At 44.4% G+C, this 21,733-nt stretch overlaps 1 pseudogene; it reads left to right on the forward strand.

Moving 5' to 3' along the window:
* The first annotated feature begins 398 nt into the window (after positions 1-398).
* LOC147111450 (uncharacterized) lies at positions 399-21,615 on the forward strand (annotated as a pseudogene).
* Positions 21,616-21,733: the final 118 nt, after the last annotated feature.

Here is a 21,733-nt window from a genome sequence, read left to right on the forward strand (position 1 = left end):
CTGTCTTAAGTGGGTGACCCCTTATTCTGAGACTATGCCCCCTCGTTCTAGATTCCCCCACGAGGGGAAACGTCTTCAAGCCCCCTCAGAATCTTATATGTTTCAATAAGATCACCTCTCATTCTTCGAAAGAGAAAAGTGGGTGATATGGAGAGGAGCAGTCATGAGTGGCTCTAACTAACACATACGCCTAGAAATTGCAGTTGGCATAAAGCTTGATGCTTTACTAGCAGTGCTGTGTACTGTTTGTTTACATTCCACTTCCTCACACAAACCAAATGGCTGCATTGAAGAAATTTCACTGTGAAAGTGAATGTGCTCAATTTGTGTTGGGTCAATTAAGTCAGCAGATTGGGTACTCAAGAGAGAAGCACCCATAAGTATAGTTATAAAATGCAATGCTGGTGCAATGTGTCACAAATGGAATAGACTTTACTGCAGAGGCTGCAGTGGGAAAGTTGGAGTCTTCATTTGAATGCGAGCGGCATCAATTTTTCTTTCCTCATGTCCTGGCTAACATGTATCCTCAACTGACGTAAGTAAGACGGGCTACCTGGTCATTTATCTCATTGCTGTTTGTGGGATCTTTCTGTGCATAAATTAGCCACCGTGCTTCCCAACGTTACAACAGTGACTGACCTCCAAAAGTACATACACATGGGATTGTGAAGCACTTTGGGAGGTCTCCAGGTTGAGAAAGGCGCTGTATAATCTTTTGACGGCTAAAAGTGAGGAAAAGAAGATCGCAGAAGAACGAAAAAAGAAAGCAAAGTATCAGAAAATTGCCGAAGACGTGCTCCAGAGACCGTAATCAATGCACGATAAAGAATTAGGAACTGCTTTGATATAACAGTAAAACTGCCAGCAGATAAAAGAGGTTATTGCTTTTGTTAATAGTAATGTCATCCAAAATATAGGCCTGGAATCTGCGGTCGTAATGACAACGAACGTGTCAGCGTTTGTCGTCATTACAACTGACATCACCTTCTGGAGTCTGCACAGCGCATTTAAATGCGGAAATCCTGAAGCTGCTGTCAGTGATACCCTGCTCCTCCACAGGGCGCACTGTTGCAGTCTTCGCAGATGGAAATCAATTGGAAATCACTGCACGGACGTGAACTTTTACGCACTATTCTCACTGTAAAAACCTTTGAAAAAGTTAAGCCTTGTTGAATGAGGTGTAACTGAGTTTTTAACGGTGAACTAAGTCATAATTACCGCTGAACAACGTCTCGGGCCCTGAAAAATTGATTTTCATTTTCTCTGTTCCATGTTAAAAAATCCATAGATTCTTAAAATAATAAAAAAAATGTTTTAAGTTTGTTTATGATATTTTAGCTTCTACCTTAATCCCATGTGTATGTACCAATATTTATTTTGCTCTCAGTAAAATCAGAAAAAGTGAATGATAAAACCTGCTTATTACTTCCTGGTTTGCTGTCTGTGAGAATTCTTTAATGTGATTGGCTGCTTAGCCTGCTTGATGACATCACTATTGCTGGATGCCAGAGATCCCCTATAGGTGACGCCAGAATTAAATTAACATCGGAAAAGGTGAAATTGATGCCACAGAGCCCACTAAAAGTTTGTGGGCAGCTTTCTTCGAGGTCAACAGTGAGCAGCGTCACTTCACTGCTGATCACAAAATCCAAGCCATAAACTTGAAGAAGAGGAGCACAAGTACAACCTGTTACCTCACTCTATAAACTGACAAGGACTTTTTTTTTATTCGTTGCTGGGATGTGGGCATCGCTGGCAAGGCCAGCATTTATTGCCCATCCCTAATTGCCCTTGAGAAGTTTGTGGTGAGCCGCCTTCTTGAACCGCTGCAGTCCGTGTGGTGAAGGTATTCCCACAGTGCTGTTAGGGAGGGAGTTCCAGGATTTTGATCCAGCGACGATCAAGGAACCACAATATGCTTCCAAGTCAGGATGGTGTGTGACTTGAAGGGGAACTTGCAGGTGATGCCTGCTGCCCTGGTCCTGCTAGGTGGTAGAGGTTGCGGGTTTGGGAGGTGCTTGCTGTACCCACATATTAACTTTCAGTGATTCGTGTACAAGGACACCCAGGTCCCTCTGAATGCCAACATTTCCCAATCTCTCACCATTTAATAAATACTCTGCTTTTCTATTTTGCCTACCAAAGTGGATAACTTCATATTTCTCCACATTATATTCCATTTGCCATGTTCTTGCCCACTCAGTTAGCTTGTCTATATCCCCTTGAAGCCTCTTTGCATCCTCCTCACAACTTACATTCCCACCTAGCTTTGTATCATCAGCATACTTGGATATATTACATTTGGTTCCCTCATCCAAATCATTGATGTAGATTGTGAATAGCTGAGGCCCAAGCACTGATCCTTGCGGTACCCCACTAGTTACAGCTTGCCAACCCAAAAATGGCCCATTTATTCCTACTCTCTGTTTTCTGTCCGTTAACCAATTTCAATCTATGCTAGTCTATTACCCCCAATCCCATGAGCCCTAATTTTGTTTAATAACCTCTTGTGTGACACCTTATTGAATGCCTTCTAAAAATCCAAATACACCAGATCTACTGGTTCCCCCTTATCTATTCTGCTAGTTACAACCTCAAAAAACTCAACAGATTTGTCAAACATGATTTCCCTTTCATAAATCCGTGTCGACTCTGCCCAATCACGGTGGCACAGTGGTTCACACTGTTGCCTCACAGCGCCAGAGACCCGGGTTCGAATCTGGCCTCGGGTGACTGTCTGTGTGGAGTTTGCACATTCTCCCCGTGTTTGCGTGGGTTTCCTCCGGGTGCTCTGGTTTCCTCCCACAGTCCAAAGATGTGCGGGTTAGGTTGATTGGCTATGATAAATTGACCCTTAGTGTTAGGGAGATTAAATACGTGGGGTTACGGGGATAGGGTGGGATATGTGTTGGTGTAGGGGTTACGGGGATCAGGTGGGATATGTGTCGGTGCAGGCTCGATGGGCCGAAATGGCCTCTATCTGCACTGTGGGGTTTCTGTGATTCTGTGGATCCTATTATTATTTTCTAAGTGCCCTGTTGCAACGTCCTTAATAATAGATTTAAGCATTTTTCCTACTACTGATGTCAGGCTAACTGGTCTGTTGTTCCTCGTTTTCTCTCTCCCTCCTTTCTTAAACAGTGAGGTTACATTTGCTACCTTCCAGTCTGTGGGAACCATTCTAGAATCTACGGAATTTTTGAAGAGGACAACCAATGCATTCACTCTCTGTATAGCCACCACTTTTAAAACCCTTGGATATAGGCCATCATGCCCAGGGGATTTATCGGCTTTTAGTCCCATTAATTTCTCCAGTACTATTTTTTAACTATTACTAATTTCTTTCAGTTCCTCCTTCTCGCTAGACCCTTGCTTCTCCACTATTTCCGGGAAGTTTTTTTGCATCTTCTTCCGTGAAGACAGACACAAAGTTCTGAATTTTGCTGGCTCTCAGAGGCAGCGTTTGAAGACGGGTCCATTGTCAAAATCGAAATGATTGACAGCAGTTTGGGAACCCGCTGCGAACCCGCCTCCATGTAAGTTTCCAAAGTGTTGGTTCTGCGATTTCAGAGCAGACCTGACACCAAGTGGCAGGGGAGGCATTTAAGTTACTTAATTGATAGTTCAGTGCTTGTTTACTACTATTTTGCCAGCCTTTTCTATTTTCCCACATTTTTAACGGGGTTCACGTCGTTCGGAGATCACGTCAGATAAGTAGGTCGGGTTCTCTATGTCTCCCCATTGCTGTGAATAGGTGACAGCTGCAAAATTGGTATGAAAGCTACTATTTCTCAGCTGATCACTTTCCAATGTCGGAAGCTTGAACCTTCAGGACATGGAAGACACTTTTGAGCTGTATGCGGTTTGGAAGTGTTTGGAGTAAACTCTCTATCCACTGTCGCCTCCTTGGACCACTCACTTCCTCCAAATTAAAGGTGTTGCTATGGGAACCCGCATGGGTCCTAGCTATGCCTGCCTGTTCATAGGATATGTGGAACATTCTTTGTTCCAGTCCTACTCAGGGCCCCTCCCTCACCTCTTTTTCCGGTACATCGATGACTGTATTGGTGCCGTTTCCTGCTCTCGCCCTGAACTAGATAAGTTCATTCACTTTACTTCCAATTTCCACCCTTCCCTCACCTTCACATGGTCCATCTCCGACTCTTCCCTTCCCTTCCTTGACTTCTCCGTCTCCATTTCTGGTGATCGGCTTGCAACAAACATCCACTACAAGCCCACCGACTCCCACAGCTACCTGGACTACACTTCCTCCCACCCCGCTTCCTGTAAGGACTCTATTCCATTCTCCCAGTTTCTCCGTCTCTGCTGCGTCTGTTCTGACGATGCCACCTTCCATACCAGTGCTTCCGACAGGTCTTCCTTTTTCCTCAACCGAGGATTCCCCTCTACCGTGGTTGACACGGCCCTTGACCGTGTCAGTTCTATTTCCCGCACTTCTGCTCTCATCCCTTCCCCTCCCTCCCGGAACCACGATAGGGTTCCCCTTGTCCTCACCTTTCACCCCACCAGCCTCCACATTCAACGGATCATCCTCCGCCATTTCCGCCACCTCCAACGTGATCCCACCACCAAACACATCTTCCCCTCACCTCCCCTTTCAGCATTCCGAAGGGACCGCTCCCTCCGCGACACCCTGGTCCACTCCTCAATCACCCCCAACAGCCCTTCTCCTTCACCTGGCACCTCCCCGTGCAAGCGTAAGAAATGCAACACATGCCCTTTTACCTCCTCCCTTCCCACTGTCCAGGGCCCAAAACACTCCTTCCAGGTGAAACAGCGATTTACTTGTACTTCTTGCAATTTAATACACTGTATTCGCTGCTCACGATGCGGTCTCCTCTACATTGGGGAGACCAAACGCAGATTGGGTGACCGCTTTGCGGAACACCTCCGTTCAGTCCGTAAGGGTGACCCTGAGCTTCCGGTCGTCTGTCACTTTAATTCACCGCTTCACTCCCACTCTGCTCTCTCTGTCCTCGGGCTATTGCATTGTTCCAATGAAGCTCAACGTAAGCTCGAGGAACAGCACCTCATCTTTCGATTGGGCACTTTGCAGTCTGCCGGACTCAACATTGAGTTTAACAATTTCAGATAATTATCCCTGCCCCCATTTTTCATGCAGTATGATTTTTGCCATTCCCATTTGCAACATTTTATCTTTCCTGCCTCTTACAAAAGTACAGCATGTTCTTTCAATTCCTTCCTCCCCTCCTAACCCCCCCCCCCCCGCCCCCCCTGCCTGTCTCTGCACCTGCTTAATATCTGTTACATCTCCAGCTTTTTCCAGTTCTGATGAAGGGTTTCGACCTGAAACGTTAACTCTGTTTCTCTCTCCATGGATGCTGCCTGGCCTGCTGAGTATTTCCAGCATTTTCTGTTGTTATTTCAGATTTCCAGCATCCGCAGTATTTTGCTATCACTTCAGCAGCCATCTATTCCAGCAACATCGGTGCCCTTGAAAAAATCTCACCTAGGTCCTCTGAATCCCTCCATGATCAGCCCCAACACCATCACCAGGCACACCAACATCACCAACAACAATACCAGCCTTCTCCGCAATCACCTGATGCTGCACAGGACACGGCATCAGCACCCAACAACATTGCTGTCCGGGAGGCCAGTGATGGCATCACCATAGCCAGATTTACTTCAGCTGACACTGTACACCCTGGCTGCCACATGATGCTCCAGGTTAACTCCACCCCACACTATCACATTAAAGCATCCCTACAATGCCCAAGCCATTCCTTTAACACTCATCACCATTGCGGGGGATGCCGTTATGTCTCACCATTCACTGCAACTCACTAAGACACTTCCAAAGGTGTGCACAGATCTGTACAATAAGGTAAAGTGTTGAAAATAAAGATTTCAATGTTTGACAACACATTAACAGAAAATTTACATGAACATTGCATAAAACACCCAAGTGCCTACCCTTGTGTGTTGTTAGTTGGTATGATTGGACTAGGATGAGGGTGAGTGTGAGGAGTGGCTAGTGAGATGGGGAAGTGATAATGTAGATATAGAGAGATTGGGGGGGGGGCTGCAAGGTAAGTTGATGTGAGTAAGGATGTACAGGAGTAGGGTAGGGAAGGCAGAGTTATGGGGATGTGATGAGTGGCACAGGATGAGGTTGAGTGTGGCTTTGCAGTAACGTTTCATGATCCACTGAGATCATTGAAAGGTTTGCACCACTGCAGTCAGATCCTCCCGACGACATCTCTGCTTGTGCCCTCCTCTGCACTGTGCAACCAGGCTGCATGGGTGTCCTGGGGAGGCCTCTTCCGCCCTTGGAAGGGAAGAGAACCTCCCTGCGTGCTGTTACTCCCTCCATTAGCATATGGAGGGAGTCATGCGAGAGCCTGGGTGCAGCCATACACCTTTATGCAGTGCTTGTCAGTGTTTGCAGCAACTCAATGCTGTAGAAAACTGACAGCACAACTGTCAAAATTAATGTGGACGTGGTCCCTTTAAGAAAACCGGCTGATGACGTGTCATCAGATGATGTCATTATACCCGCTTCCTTTTAATTGGCTGGGAACCCCGCAGTGTGGGCTTAACCAGCCCTATTAATGGAAAACCCTTTTTACAGAGCGGCTACAGCCGGGAACGGGACCGGAATGCACCAACCAGCTCTCCCGCTGCGATCCCACCTCTGCTGGTGAAATCACGACCAAAGTATTTGTTTAATTTCTCTGCCATTTCCTTATTCCCCATTCTAATTTCTCCTGCCTCAGCCTGTAAGGGACCCACATTTACTTTCGCTAATATTTTCCTTTTTACATACCTATAGAAGCTTTTACAGTCTGTTTTTATGTCTCTCACTAATTATTCACATATTCTATTTTCCCTTTCTTTATCAATTTCTTGGTCCTCCTTTGCTGAATTCTAAAATCCTCCTAATTCTCAGACTTACTTTTTGGCAACATTATAAGCCTCTTCCTTTGATCTAATACTATCTTTAACTTCTCTTGTTAGCCAAAGGTTGGACCACTTTTCCTGTGGGGTTTCTGTGCCTTAAAGGAATGTATATTTGATGTAAATTATGTATTAATTCTTTAAATGCTAGCCATTGCTTGTCTACTCTCATACTTTTAATGTTATTTCCCAATCCACCGTAGCCAACTCGTCCCTCATATTTACATAGTATGCTTTGTTTAGATTTAAGACCCTAGTTTCGGATTTAACTAAATCACTTTCAAACTCAATATAAAATTCTATCATTCTAGTAAGCCTACGCTGCACTCCCGCCAAGGCCAATATATCCTTCCTAAGGTGTGGTGCCCAGAACTGCTCACAGTGCTCCAGGTGTGGTCTAAGCAGGGCTTTGTACAGCTGCAGCATAACTTCTACCCCCTTGTATTCTAGTCCTCCAGATATAAAACCCAACATTCCATTAGCATTTTTGATTATTTTCTGTACGTGTTCATGACATTTTAATGACCTATGTACCTGGGCCCCCAAGTCTCTTTGGACATCCACTGTTTTTTTAGCTTTTCACCATTTAGAAAGTACCAAGTTCTATCCTTTTTAGGTCCAAAGTTGATGACCTCACATTTGCCTACATTGAAACCCATTTGTCAAAGTTTTGTCCATTCGCTTAATCTACCAATATCTACAATGCCGCCTATGTTTGTGTCATTGACAAATTTGGATATATGACTTTCTATGCCATCATCTAAGTCGTTAATAAATATGGTAAATAGTTGAGGCCCCAACACAGATCCCTGTGGGACACCACGAGTCACATCCTGCCAATTAGAATGCCTACCCATTATCCCTACTCTCTGTCTCCTGCCGCTCAGCCAATTTCCTAATCAGGCCAATAATTTGCCCTCAACTCCATGGGCAACCTTAGCAAAATATTGCGGATGCTGGAAATCCGAAATAACAACAGAAAACGCTGGAAAAACTCAGCAGGCCAGGCAGCATCCGTGGAGAGAGAAACAGAGTTAACGTTTCAGGTCGATGACCCTTCGTCAGAACTGGAAAAAAGCAGGAAATGGAAAGCAAGTTTAGGGGCTGGGAAAAGGGGGAGGGGTTTTTGAGAACAAAAGGGAAGGCCAGTGATAGGATAAAAAGCAGGAGAGATTAAGAGACATTGAGAGCTTTTTTCCAGTTCTGACGAAGGGTCAGCGACCTGAAACGTTAACTCTGTTTATCTCTCCACGGAGGCTGCCTGGCCTGCTGAGTTTTTCCAGCGTTTTCTGTTGTTATTTCCACGGGCTTCTACCTTAGTTAACAGGCTCTTATGTGAGACTTTATCAAATGCCTTCTGGTAGTGCATATAAATAACATCGATAGACATTCCCCTGTCCACTACTTTAGTCACCTGCTCAAAAAATTCAATCAGGTTTGTCAGGCGTGACCTGCCTTTCACAAATCCATGCTAGTGCTCTCTGATCAACTGAAAATTTTCAAGGTGTGTGATGAAATAACTGTGTTCTGGCATTTGTATTGTCTGTTGTTGTTGTACTTGCTAATGTCTGGAATGTTCTACAGATGTAACCACTAATGCTCCTCCCTAGCCCCGCCCCTCTGGATCCTCCAGATTGGTGTGAGTCTTACTCATAAGGGCTGAGTTGGTGATGAATGATGGCTGCCTTGTGTTAACTCGATGCCATGTTCTTACTTAATAAAAGCCTTTAGTTTTAAGCTTTAACCTCTTGGATTCAGGCAGTTATTTGGCACATCAATTTTATTAAGTAACAACTTTTGGAAGATGGATCAATTTTTGAAACCAGAGTGTCTGGATATCGATCCCCATTCGGCAGATGCGTCGAAGAAATTTACGCATTGGCTTCGATGTTTTGAACACTTCATCGCATCGATCGATCCGACGGTTAACAAGTTGGGTCTTCTAACCAACTTGGTAAGTCATCAAACTTACTCTATAATTGAAGATATTACTACATATGAAGGGGCCCTCGCAGCTCATATTGCCCAGTACCTTAAGTCGGTTAATGAAGTATACGCCAGGTATCTTTTGTCTACTCGCAGGCAATTACCCGAGGAATCCCTGGACGATTTCCTGCAGGACCTTAAGGCTTTGGCTAAGGATTGCAACTACAAGGCTGTCTCTGCCATAGTGTATCAGGAAGAAGCCATCCGCGATTCTTTCATATCTGGCCTCCGATCTAATTATATTAGACAGAGACTCCTTGAGAACAACTCGTTAGTTTTAAAAACGGTCGTCGCTACTGCTCAATCATTAGATGTAGCCCAGAAGAATTTAGAAGTGTATGCATCAGCCCATGCATCTCTCTCAGCCTCGTGTGTTCTGAGTATGGAGGCATCCATAACACCAATGGAGCCTCCACTTAATCCTGTTGTTGCGGCTGTACTCCATGGGTCTAAGTGTTATTTTTGTGGCCAATCTAAACACCCCAGGCAAAGATGCCCAGCCAGAGAGGCTACCTGTTTTAAATGTAAGAAACGGGGACATTTTAGTAAAGTGTGTAAGGGTAATCCTGTACCCGATGTCTTCTCTGCCGCCGCCTATCGTTTTACTCTAGCCTCGGCTACGGTTGACCAGACCATACCGTGTTCCTTGTCGAAATCTATGATGGACATCAAGATTAATGGTCGTCCTACTGGGTGTTTGATAGACTGTGGCAGTACTGAAAGTTTTATACACCCCAACCTTGTTAACTCCTGTTCATTGAAGGTGTATCCTACTCGAAGTGAAATTGTGATGGCGTCCAAGCCCCTTACTTCGGAGGTAACTGGATATTGTAAAGTCACATTGACCATTAAGGATACGGAGTATAAGGCTTTTAAATGCCTCATATTACCTCAGTTGTGTGTGAACTTAATTTTAGGCTTGGACTTCCAGTGTCAGCATGAGAACGTTACCCTTAAGTATGGTGGATCTCAGCCTCCACTCACAGTCTGCGGCCTTTCTACTTTAAAAGTAAGTCCGCCTTCTTTGTTCGTGAACCTTGCTCCTAATTGTAGACCTATAGCGACTAAGAGTCGACGGTATAGTTCAGAAGATAAAACATTTATGAAAGAGGAAGTGGAAAGGCTTCAACGGGAGGGAATCATCGAACAAAGTAATAGCCCGTGGCGTGCCCAGGTGGTGGTGGTTAAAACTAATGAAAAGAAAAGACTTGTGGTCGATTATAGCCAGACTATAAACTTGTATACCCAATTAGACGCCTATCCTTTGCCTCGTATTTCTGAGATGGTGAACCAGATAGCTCAGTACCGCGTGTTCTCCACCATTGATTTAAAGTCTGCCTACCATCAACTCCCCATCAAAATAGAAGACCAATCTTATACGGCCTTCGAAGCTAATGGGCGCCTGTACCAATTCCTTCGGGTGCCCTTTGGAGTGACGAATTGGGTATCCGTCTTCCAACGGGAGATGGATCGTATGGTGGATGAATACGCGTTGGAAGCAACATTCCCGTACCTGGATAATGTTACTATCTGTGGGCATGACCAACGGGAGCATGATCAAAATCTTGCGAAATTCCTAGAGACTGCAAAGTGGTTAAACCTGACCTACAACGAAAACAAGTGTACCTTCAATACTACACGTTTGTGTATTCTTGGTTGCGTTGTGGAGAATGGGGTAATCGGGCCAGATCCTGAAAGATTACGCCCACTTAAGGAATTACCTTTACCTCACACTGTAAAAGCTTTAAGAAGGTGTCTGGAATTCTTCTCGTACTATGCCTAGTGGGTGGCTAGCTATTCAGATAAAGTCGGACCTCTTATTAAGTCGACGTCTTTTCCGCTATTGGCGGAAGCTCAGGAGGCTTTCTTTAATATCAAATGGGACATTGAGAAGGCAGTGGTATGTGCCATGGATGAGAAGATCCCTTTTCAAGTGGAAAGTGATGCATCTGATTTTGCGTTGGCAGCAACTCTTAACCAAGCTGGTAGACCAGTAGCTTTCTTCTCTCGTACATTGCAAGGACCAGAAGTTCGACATTCTTCAGTGGAAAAGGAGGCACAGGCGATTATCGAAGCAGTCAGGTATTGGAGACATTATCTCGCTGGCCAACGTTTTACGCTTATTATGGACCAGCAATCTGTGGCCTTTATGTTCAATACTAAGCAGAGAGGCAAGATCAAAAATGATAAGATTTTAAGATGGCGAATAGAACTGTCAACATATGACTATGATATTCAGTACAGGCCTGGAGTATTTAATGAGCCATCGGATGCTTTGTCACGAGGAGTATGTGCTAGTCTAGGTATAGATAAGCTTCAAAATCTCCACGACGCACTCTGCCACCCTGGGGTTACCAGAATGAACCACTTCATTAAGTCCCACAATCTACCCTCCTCTATTGAGGAGGTCCGGACAATGACCAGAACCTGTCGTGTTTGTGCTGAATGCAAACCCTGCTTCTATAAGCCATCCGAGCCAGCTCATCTTATTAAAGCAACTCGACCATTTGAGCGTTTGAGTCTTGATTTTAAAGGTCCCCTTCCATCGAGCGACCGTAATGTCTATTTTCTTAATATTATAGACGAGTACTCTCGGTTCCCTTTTGTTATCCCCTGTCCGGATGTGACTAGTGCTGTTGTAATTAAATGCCTCTGCCAACTGTTTTCCTTGTTTGGCATGCCTAACTATATACATAGTGCTAGGGGTTCTTCCTTTATGAGCGAAGAATTGTGACAGTTTTTGCTATCGAAAGGGATTGCAACGAGTAGAACTACCAGCTATAACCCTCGTGGTAATGGGCAGGTCGAGAAAGAAAATGCGACAGTGTGGAAGGCTATCGTACTGTCTCTGAAGTCGCGAGGCCTGCCGACCTCTCGCTGGCAGGATGTCCTGCCAGACGTGCTGCATTCCATGAGGTCTCTTTTGTGTACAGCGACGAATGCCACCTCTCATGAAAGGATGTTTAGCTTTCCAAGAAAAGCTACTAATGGAGTATCGTTACCCACATTGTTGACGACCACGGGCCCTGTGTTGTTGTGCAGACATGTGAGAGGCCACAAGACTGATCCACTGGTGGGGGAAGTACAACTCCTCCATGCTAATCCCCAGTATGCGTACATTCAATATCCGGATGGGCAAGAGGATACGGTCTCTATTAAAGATCTTGCACCTGCTGGAGCTCGAAAAGAGTTTGACTCTGAGAGTAGAGTTTTCAATTGTGGTATTGGACCTTCAGAGACACAAATCTTCAGTGTGGAAAACACTGATGATTCTGGGAATTCGAATGAACCGGAGTTAGTACTCTGGGAGCAGCCTCAGCAAGAGTTACGTCGTTCCCAGAGGATTATCAGGCCTCCTGACAGACTGAATCTATAGCAGGGGGTGAATGTGATGAAATAACACTGTGTTCTGGCATTTGTATTGTTTGTTGTTGTTGTACTTGCTAATGTCTGGAATGTTCTACAGATGTAACCACTAATGCTCTTCCCTAGCCCCGCGCCTCTGGATCCTCCGGATTAGTGTGAGTCTTACTCATAAGGGCTGGGTCGGTGATGAATGTTGGCTGCCTTGTGTTAACTCGATGCCATGTTCTTACTTAATAAAAGCCTTTAGTTTTAAGCTTTAACCTCTTGGATTCAGGCAGTTATTTGGCACATCAAGGTGGTCAGGCACCCTATCCTTAATTATAGACTAGTAATTTCCTGACAACAGATGTTAGGCTAACTGGTCTATAATTCCCTGGTTTCTCTCTCTCGCCATTCTTACATAATGGAGTGACATGTGCAATTTTCCAATCTAATGGAACGGTTCCTGAATTGAGAGAACTTTGGAAGCTGAGAGTTAGGGCATCTGCAATGTGCTCACATACTTCCTTAAAATCCTGGGATGGAAAGCATCTGATCCTGGGGGTTGGTCATTGTTTGTATCTTTCCCATTCGCCAGAACCTGTGTTATTTTTTGCATTTTTGTATGCTTTTTCTTTTAGTTTTATGCTGTCCCTTACCTCGTTAGTCGTCCGTGGCTGTTTTTTTTTGGCTAATAGAGCTCTTGCCCCTCAGGGATATAAACTGCTTCTGTATCACGTTAAATTCTTTTAAAAATATCTCCCACTGATCTTCTATCATTTTACCCATTAACAGATTTGCTCAGTTTTCTGTGGACAGTCTCTGCCTCATCCCTTTGAAATCAGCCTTACCTAAATCTAGAATCTTAATAGTTGTTTCGTGTTTCTCCCTTTCAACCGTTACGTTGAACTCATCATGTTATGATCGCTATTGGATAAATATTCACGCACAGTTAGGCTTTTAACTAAATCTGTCTCATTACTCATTACTAAATCTAATATGGCATGCCCCTTGTTGCCTCTAGGATATATAGGGCAAGTACTTCCGGTCCCAACGCGTGAGTACGGACGGGTTACTCACGCGTGGGCCCGTTGGAAGTGTCAGATTTCAGCATGCACAGCGCATGCGCGGGAAACCGACATTTCCTCCAAGGGGTTCAGAGGCCCAACGCGTGACTCTGTGCGCACGCGTTGAACTTCCTTTTTTTTGACAGGTTTGCGCATGTGCAAAGGCCTGAACTTTTTAGACATATAAAAAGGAGGCGTAAGGACTTGATTCTTTAAGGTAAGTGGTCTATTATTTAAAATTATTACATTTTTTCCACAGCTTCATTGTTTTTAAGGACTTTACAGTAAGGTAAGTTTATTTTTAGACCCGATTTTGTAAAAAATTATTTTTTCAAAAATTTTATTAATTGTTTTAAATAGTTTTTTTAAAGTTATTTATAGTTTATTTAATTATTGGGATGTTTTTTAAAATGTTATTTAAAGTTAAACTAGTCTTTTGGGCGCCCGTACTTTTCATGAGTTTGACAGTCTTTACCATCAAACTCATGAATGAGTTTCCCCTCCCCTGATTGGCTGCAGAGTGCTCACCTGATCCCAGCCGGCACATCGCACTAACTACGCCGCTGGATCAGGTAAGCACATCGCGCCGACAGCTGAACCGAGCCAGTGACAGGAAATGCAAGCAGGCCCGGGCTTCAGATGTCGGCGCGCCGGGTGAGTGCACATCGGGGGCTTGCACGCGTGGCAAGCACCCGATCCTAATTTCTGGCCCATTGTTGTAGAAAACTATCCCGAACACACTTAAGAAATTCACTACCTTTCTGACAGGTGCTAGTCTGCTTTTCCCAATCTATATGAAAGTTAAAATCCCCATTAAAACCACTCAGCCTTTACTACACGCTTGTCCAATCTCTGCATTTATAAAATCTAGCACTTCACAGCTGCTACCGGGGGCCTATACACAACAACTCCCACTACAGTCTTAAATCCTTTCCTATTTCTTAATTCAACCCATAAGGTCTCCACTGGCTGCTTACATTTCTTTAAATCCTCTCTTATCATTGAAGTAATTTCATCCTTAATCACTAAGGCTACTCCTACCCCTCTGCCATTTCCCCTATCTTTCCTGTAGACCTTATAACCTGGTATATTTAGTTCCCAGTGTATTGTTTTTTATGTGGGTTCAATGACGACACATTCATGAAAGAGAATGTCTTTTAATCTAAAGTTTGTTCATCTAAGTTAACAGCATTACAGGAGACACCATCTTAGAGATCCATCTAAAACAAAACTAAAACTAAAACTCTGCCTCTCTCACATGCCCTCTGCTGGTAAGGCATAAATAATCAAACAGGCAAATATGCTGGTAAGGCATCATAATCAAACAGGCAAATACCATCACTATTTGCTGATATCATTACACCCAGAACATCCCTACTTCTGACCTTATGACAGAGGGAAGATGGTTGGGCCTCGAACACTGCCCTGAGGAACTCCTGCAGCAATGTCCTGGGGCTGAGCTGATTGGCCTTTAACAACCACAACCCTCTTCCTTTGTGCTAGGTATGACTCCAGCCCTATGATTCCCATTAACTTCAGTTTTACTAGGGTTCCTTGATGCCACACTCGGTCAAATGCTGCCTTGATGTCAAGAGCAAACACTCTCACCTTACCTCTGGAATTCTTTTGTCCATGTTTAAACCAAGGCTGTAATGTGGTCAGGAGCTGAGTGGTCCTGGCAGAACCCAAACTGAGCATTGGTGAGCAGGTTATTGGTGAGCAAGTGCCACTTAATAGCACTGTTGATGACACCATCCATCACTTTGCTGATGATTGAGAGTGGACTGATGAAGCGGTAATTGTCCGGATTGGATTTGTCCTGTTTTTTGTGGGCAGGGCATACCTGGGCAGTTTCCACATTGTCAGGTAGGTGCCAGTGTTGTAGCTGTACTGAAACAGCTTGGCTAGAGGTGCGGCTAGTTCTGGAGCTCAAATCTTCAGCCATGATGTTGTCGGGGCCCATAGCCTTTGCTGTATCTAGTGCACTCAGCCGTTTCTTGATATCATGTGGAGTAAATTGAATTGGCTGAAGACTGGCTTATGTGATGGTGGGGGCCTCAGATGGAGGCCGAGATGGATCATCCACCCCGCACTTCTGGCTGAAGATGTTTGCAAACGTTTCAGCCTTGTCTTTTGCACCTTATTATGCACAGTATTCTTTAATATTGAATAATATTGAATCACTCTATTTTAAATTGAATTCAGCTAAAGCTGTGCTATTGAAATTTAGTTTTTGTTTATGATTATGTTGATAATCATATAGCTTTCAGTAAACTACAGCACACAAAGACACCCTTATCAATTAAGAACATACACTCAATGAATGCCGAGACATAAAATACACCAAATTCTAAATTTCCGTTGTGAAAACTCATTCCTGTTTGACGTTTGTTTTGTGTGGATTTCATCATCATCAAGGACAGGAATGGAAACTTTTCTAACACATGGGATCCAATATCAACAATCTCACATCAAGTAGCCAATGTTTAGTTGCAGAAAAATGCTCCCTCTACTGTGCCTCATAATGTGACATAACCTGAACTTCAGAACCTCACCCCCATTAAAACGGTGTGAAATTTCTCTTCCTCACGCTAGTCATCCTTGTGACCTCTCTGACTGAATATCAATTTAGCGCCAATTAGCGGTGAATTGTGGCAGTTGGCCTAGGAACTTGATATGGACTGCCCAAACTTAGGACATTTACAGCTGACAAATGAAATTTTCACCCAATTAGTCTGGAATTCAAACTTGGGAGAAAGTACAATGTGTGATAACCCACTGTGCCACCTCGTTTCATAACAAGTCTTTTTTGCATTATTTATAAGTTCTACCTTTGCTTCATTGATTTACTGTACAAACATTTTTTTTGGATGGATAATTTTTTTGCTCCAACACAGCTCACGATGCGTTTATGTTACAGAGCTATTTTGAGAAGTAGTTTTGTGGCGGGGGGTATAGGAATTGCTGATTTATATTATGGGGTGGTTATGGGGCAGCATTCGGGATGATGTAAAACGACCTGTGCATGTGTTTAAGTTGTGACTTAAGTTGCGACAATGTAGTTGCAGAATGTCCGTGCAGCCTAGCGAGTGCAAAAAGCGAGTGAGTGTGTATCAACTGAGCTGATCGGTTCATTGCTGACCAAAAAACATGGCCACTTTCACATCTGGTGGCAAGTCCAGTTTTATTCATGTTGCCATCGGGGATGGCTGTGCCTCCAGACGCGTTGGTGGAAACCAACCTTTTTTGGCTAGAAGGAAACCATCCTAAGGGTGCCAACCCTTTTACATGGCTGAATAGCCACTGATGGTAAAACAAAATGGTTAGAGGCCTCCCTTTCTCAAGGAGCAAACTGCAAAGTTGATGATTAAAAGTAAATGGCTTCACACCTCAAAAAAAACCAACCCATTTGGATCAATATAGTAATCTGGGATGTAATGCTTAAGTTATCCACCAGATGGAGACAAATATTATGGGATCATATTTACCAGTAGTAAGGTAATGTCCTGGCACACCACTTATTAAGGTAGTGGCATTACATTCTGGGTATGACTCAGAGGTTGATCCTCCATCTTGGTGATCGCACAGTAAGAATTGGAAGTGCTTTGCCTACAGCTGTAAGAGATGTTTCTCTGCTACATATGTATAATTAAACAGTTGAGTTTTGGTTCCTGAAGTCTGGCTTATCTCAGTTTCTGACCTTACCACTCGGAGTGTCACAATCAAATTCTTCTTTTTTTTAAAGAGGTATTTCCAGATGAAGAAAATTCTCAGTTGTTACCCTTGTGGTTATCCTGTCATTGCAAGCAGTATCTTAAAATGATCACTGCTGTTAGTCCTTTCGAAAAAGACACAGCAGCCATCCTCTTCATTTTACTGGAACTACAACTACTGGCATGAAGCCTTTCTTTTGATAATGTTTTAGTATGTTTGCAATGCTGCTTTAAATATATTTTGTGTGGCATTACATGCGTGTTTTTATATCGTATTTGCAGTGGCTCATAATTAATTTGAAAATTTCTAATCAAATTTAGGCTGATTTTTGAAACAAAACACTGAAGGCCCAGTAGGATTGGAGTGCACGTAGCTTAGAACAACTCACATACACTGCTGACAAGAACTCAAACTGCCTTCATCAGCCTCGCACGTCAATGGGATCCTGCAGTTTATTCTCCCACTGCTGACCTCTGATGATTCCATTGTGCTGGAATCAGATACCGAGCATCGAATGGATCGATACACTACATCAAGTATCAGATGCAAAACCTAGATTGGATCAATACACAGTGAGGCCTTATTTTCAGGCTGTACTTTGACTGCATGCAGTTAACGCTGCAAAATGATTTAATGCTGAACCAATTAATTGTGCACCGATTTCTGTCTCTCCTGGGTGTGGTTGCGTTGCTGGTGAAAGCCTAAACTGGCCTGTCATCGCATAATGGCCATTATCGCAGTTAAAACCGTAAACAAGCAGAATAAGAAGACCCTGCCTCTTATAATTAACTGCACTGCACTGACAGCAGAGCCATTAGTAATTGACTAAAACCGCATAAAATCACAATTTACAGAACATGAACCTCCATGGTGTCCAGGAATGCAGGAAACATTTGGCACGGGGATGGGCAGGATGGGGTTAATGTCCTCAATAGATTCAGTGACATAATAATCCGATGCCAAGCCTAGAGGACGAAAGGATGAGGGCCGTAGCACCTTGAAGGAGCTCCCAGCTTCAAAGAAAGATAGCCAAGTTTTGCAAGGGCTGCAGGTTGAAGCCAAATTTGTCAAAAACAGTGCATCAGAAGCTGTTGTAACATTTTAGTCTTATCGCAAATAGAAAAGTGGTCAAATTGTGTGACACACTGACCAGTAATGATGTGTTTAGTCCATTGTGCAGCACAAAACAAAATATTAGATGTTTGAAATTTGCAGAACTGTTGAAAATATATGACATGCCCTCATTTAGAAGCTCGCATTTCATGACATACTTGCTGAGTTGTTGAAAAGATGACAAAACCTCCTCAGACTATGCAAACCCTGGGGTGTAATAATAGACTTTTTTTTAAATCACTGTTCTTGTAGAAAGGCTTCTCCCATTGTCCTCTCTGTTTCTTGTCTTCATGGAAGATCAGGTTACCATGCTGTACTTTTTGTTAATGATACTCCAGGATGATTGGGCAGAAGCATAGCAGATGCAATATAACGTGGATAAATGCGAGGTTATCCACTTTGGTGTCAAAAACAAGAAGGCAGATTATTATCTGAATGGCAATAGATTGGGAGAAGGGGAAGTGCAACGAGACCTGGGTGTCCTTGTGTACCAGTCGCTGAAGGTAAGCATGCAGGTGCAGCAGGCGGTTAAGAAGGCAAATGGTATGTTGGCCTTTGTAGCGAGAGGGTTTGAGTACAGGAACAAGGATGTCTTGCTGCAGTTGTACAGGGCCTTGGTGAGACCACACCTTGAGTATTGTGTGCAGTTTTGGTCACCTTATCTGAGGAAGGATGTTCTTGCCATGGAAGGAGTTCAGCGAAGATTCACCAGGCTGATACCTGGGATGGCAGGAATGACGTATGAGGAGAGATTGGGTCGATTGGGCTTATATTTGCTGGAGTTTAGAAGAATGAGAGGGGATCTCATTGAAACTTATAAAATTCTGACAGGACTGGACAAACTAGATGCAGGAAGGATGTTCCCGATGGTCGGGGAGTCCAGAACCAGGGGTCACAGTCTAAGGATAAGGGGTAAGCCATTTAGGACTGAAATGAGGAGGAATTTCTTCACCCAGAGAGTGGTGAACCTGTGGAATTCTCTACCACAGAAGGCAGTAGAGGCCAATTAATTAAATATATTCAAGAAAGAGTTGGATATATTTCTTAAGGCTAAAGGGATCAAGGAATATGGGGAGAAAGCAGGGACAGGGTACTGAATTTGGATGATCAGCCATGATCGCATTGAATGACAGAGCAGGCTCGAGGGGCCGAATGGCCTACTCCTGCTCCTATCTTCTATGTTTCTATGTACCCTCCAAACAGTTGAGCCCTGATGCGAGAGCCAAGCAATAACAGAATCGCCTCGGGCAGATACTGACAGATTTGAATACTGGTCAGATGATGCATTATCTTCAGTGGTGAGAAAAAGTAATCAATAATTCTGTCAACAATCATTGTGTTGTTGTCTACTCATCTCTACTCTATGAGAGTACCAAGGTCTTGTCAGTTAAAAACAGTTAGCTTATTAGCTTGATAATCAAATTTGAAGTACACGAAAGGATAGAGCAATGAAGGTCACTGAAAATGCTAGCAGGAAAGTAAGGATTTTGAGAAAATTAATCTGAATTTACAGCCATATTTTGGGAAGCATGTAACTATCCAATAATTGATTATTTTAGTCAGGTTTGGAAGGCTGTTTAAAAAAAAGTCAGCTTTTGCCCCAGGATTCAGTACAGTTAAAAGTAATGCAAACCAGTAAATATGATCAGGATGGGTCCTCCATGTTCAAGTTCAAAATAATAAGAATAAAACCAGACGGACCTCCTGGCATCGACCCCGGCATCGGCTACGGACACGGCAACGGCACACCCAGTCCAGTCAACCCTGCAAAGTCCTCCTCACCAACATCTGGGGACTTGTGCCAAAATTGGGAGAGCTGTCCCACAAACTAGTCAAGCAACAGCCTGACATGGTCATACTCACAGAATCATACCTTTCAGCCAATGTCCCAAACTCTTCCATCACCATCCCAGGGTATGTCCTGTCCCACCGGCAGGACAGACCCACCAGGGGTGGCGGCACAGTGGTATACAGTCGGGAAGGAGTGGCCCTGGGAGTCCTCAACATTGACTCCGGACCCCTTGAAGTCTCATGGCTTCAGGTCAAGCATGGGCAAGAAAACCTCCTGCTGATCACCACCTACCGCCCTCCCTCAGCCGATGAATCAGTACTCCGCCATGTTGAACACCACTTGGAAGAAGCACTGAGAGTAGCAAGGGCACAGAATGTACTCTGGGTGGGGGACTTCAATGTCCATCACCAAGAGCACCACTACTGACTGAGCTGGCAGAGTCCTGAATGACATAGCTGCCAGTCTGGGCCTGCGACAGATGGTGAGAGAACCAACATGAGGGAAAAACCTACTTGACCTCGTCCTCACCAATGTACCTGTCTCTGATGCATCTGTCCATGACAGTACTGGTAGTAGTGACCACTACACTTTCATTGTGGAGACGAAGTCCCATCTTCACACTGAGGACACCCTCCATCGTGTTGTGTGGCACTAGCACCATGCTAAATTGGATAGATTCAGAACAGATCCAACAGCTCAAAACTGGCCATCCATGAGGCGCTGTGGGGCATCAGAAGCAGCAGAATTGTATTCCACCACAATCTGTAACCTCATGGCCCGGCATATCCCTCACTCTACCATTACCATCAAGCCAGGGGACCAACCCTGGTTCAATGAGGAGTGTAGAAGAGCATGCCAGGAGCAGCACCAGGCGTACCTAAAAATGAGGTGTCAATCTGGGGAAGCTGCAACACAGGACTACATGCATGCTAAAAAGTGGAAGCAGCATGCTATAGACAGGGCTAAGCAATCACACAATCAACGGATCAGATCAAAGCTCTGCAGTCCTGCCACATCCAGTCGTGAATGGTGGTGGACCATTAAACAACTAACGGGAGGAGGAGGCTCCATGAATATCCGCATCTTCAAAGATGGTGGAGTCTAGCACGTGAGTGCAAAAGACAAGGCTGAAACGTTTGCAACCATCTTCGGCCAGAAGTGCCAAGTTGATGATCCAGATCGGCCTCCTCCTGAGGTCCCCACCATCACAGAAGTCAGTCTTCAGCCAATTCGATTCACTCCACGTGATATCAAGAAATGGCCCAGCGCACTGGAGACAGCAAAGGCTATAGGCCCTGATAACATCGCAGCTATCGTGCTGAAGGCTTGTGCTCCAGAACTAGCCATGCTTCTAGTCAAGCTGTTCCAGTACAGCTACAACACTGGCATCTATCCGACAATGTGGAAAACTGCCCAGGTATGTCCTGTCCACAAAAAGCAGGACAAATCCAACCCAGCCAATTACCGCCCCAACAGTCTACTCTCAATCATCAGCAAAGTGATGGAAGGTGTCATCGACAGTGCTATCAAGCGGCACTTACTCAACAATAACCTGATTACTGATGCCCAGTTTGAGTTTCACCAAGACCACTCGGCTCCCAGCCTCATTACAGCCTTGGTCCAAACATGGACAAAGGAGCTGAATTCCAGAGCTGAGGTGAGAGTGACTGCCCTTGAAATCAAGGCAGCATTTGACTGACTGTGGCATGAAGGAGCCCTAGTTATACTGAAGTCAATGGGAATCCGGGGGAAAACTCTCCACTGGCTGGAGTCA

Source organism: Somniosus microcephalus, chromosome 10, assembly GCF_052327205.1.
Source record: "Somniosus microcephalus isolate GS21.2 chromosome 10, FLI_Smic_1.0, whole genome shotgun sequence".
Lineage (NCBI taxonomy): Eukaryota > Metazoa > Chordata > Chondrichthyes > Squaliformes > Somniosidae > Somniosus > Somniosus microcephalus.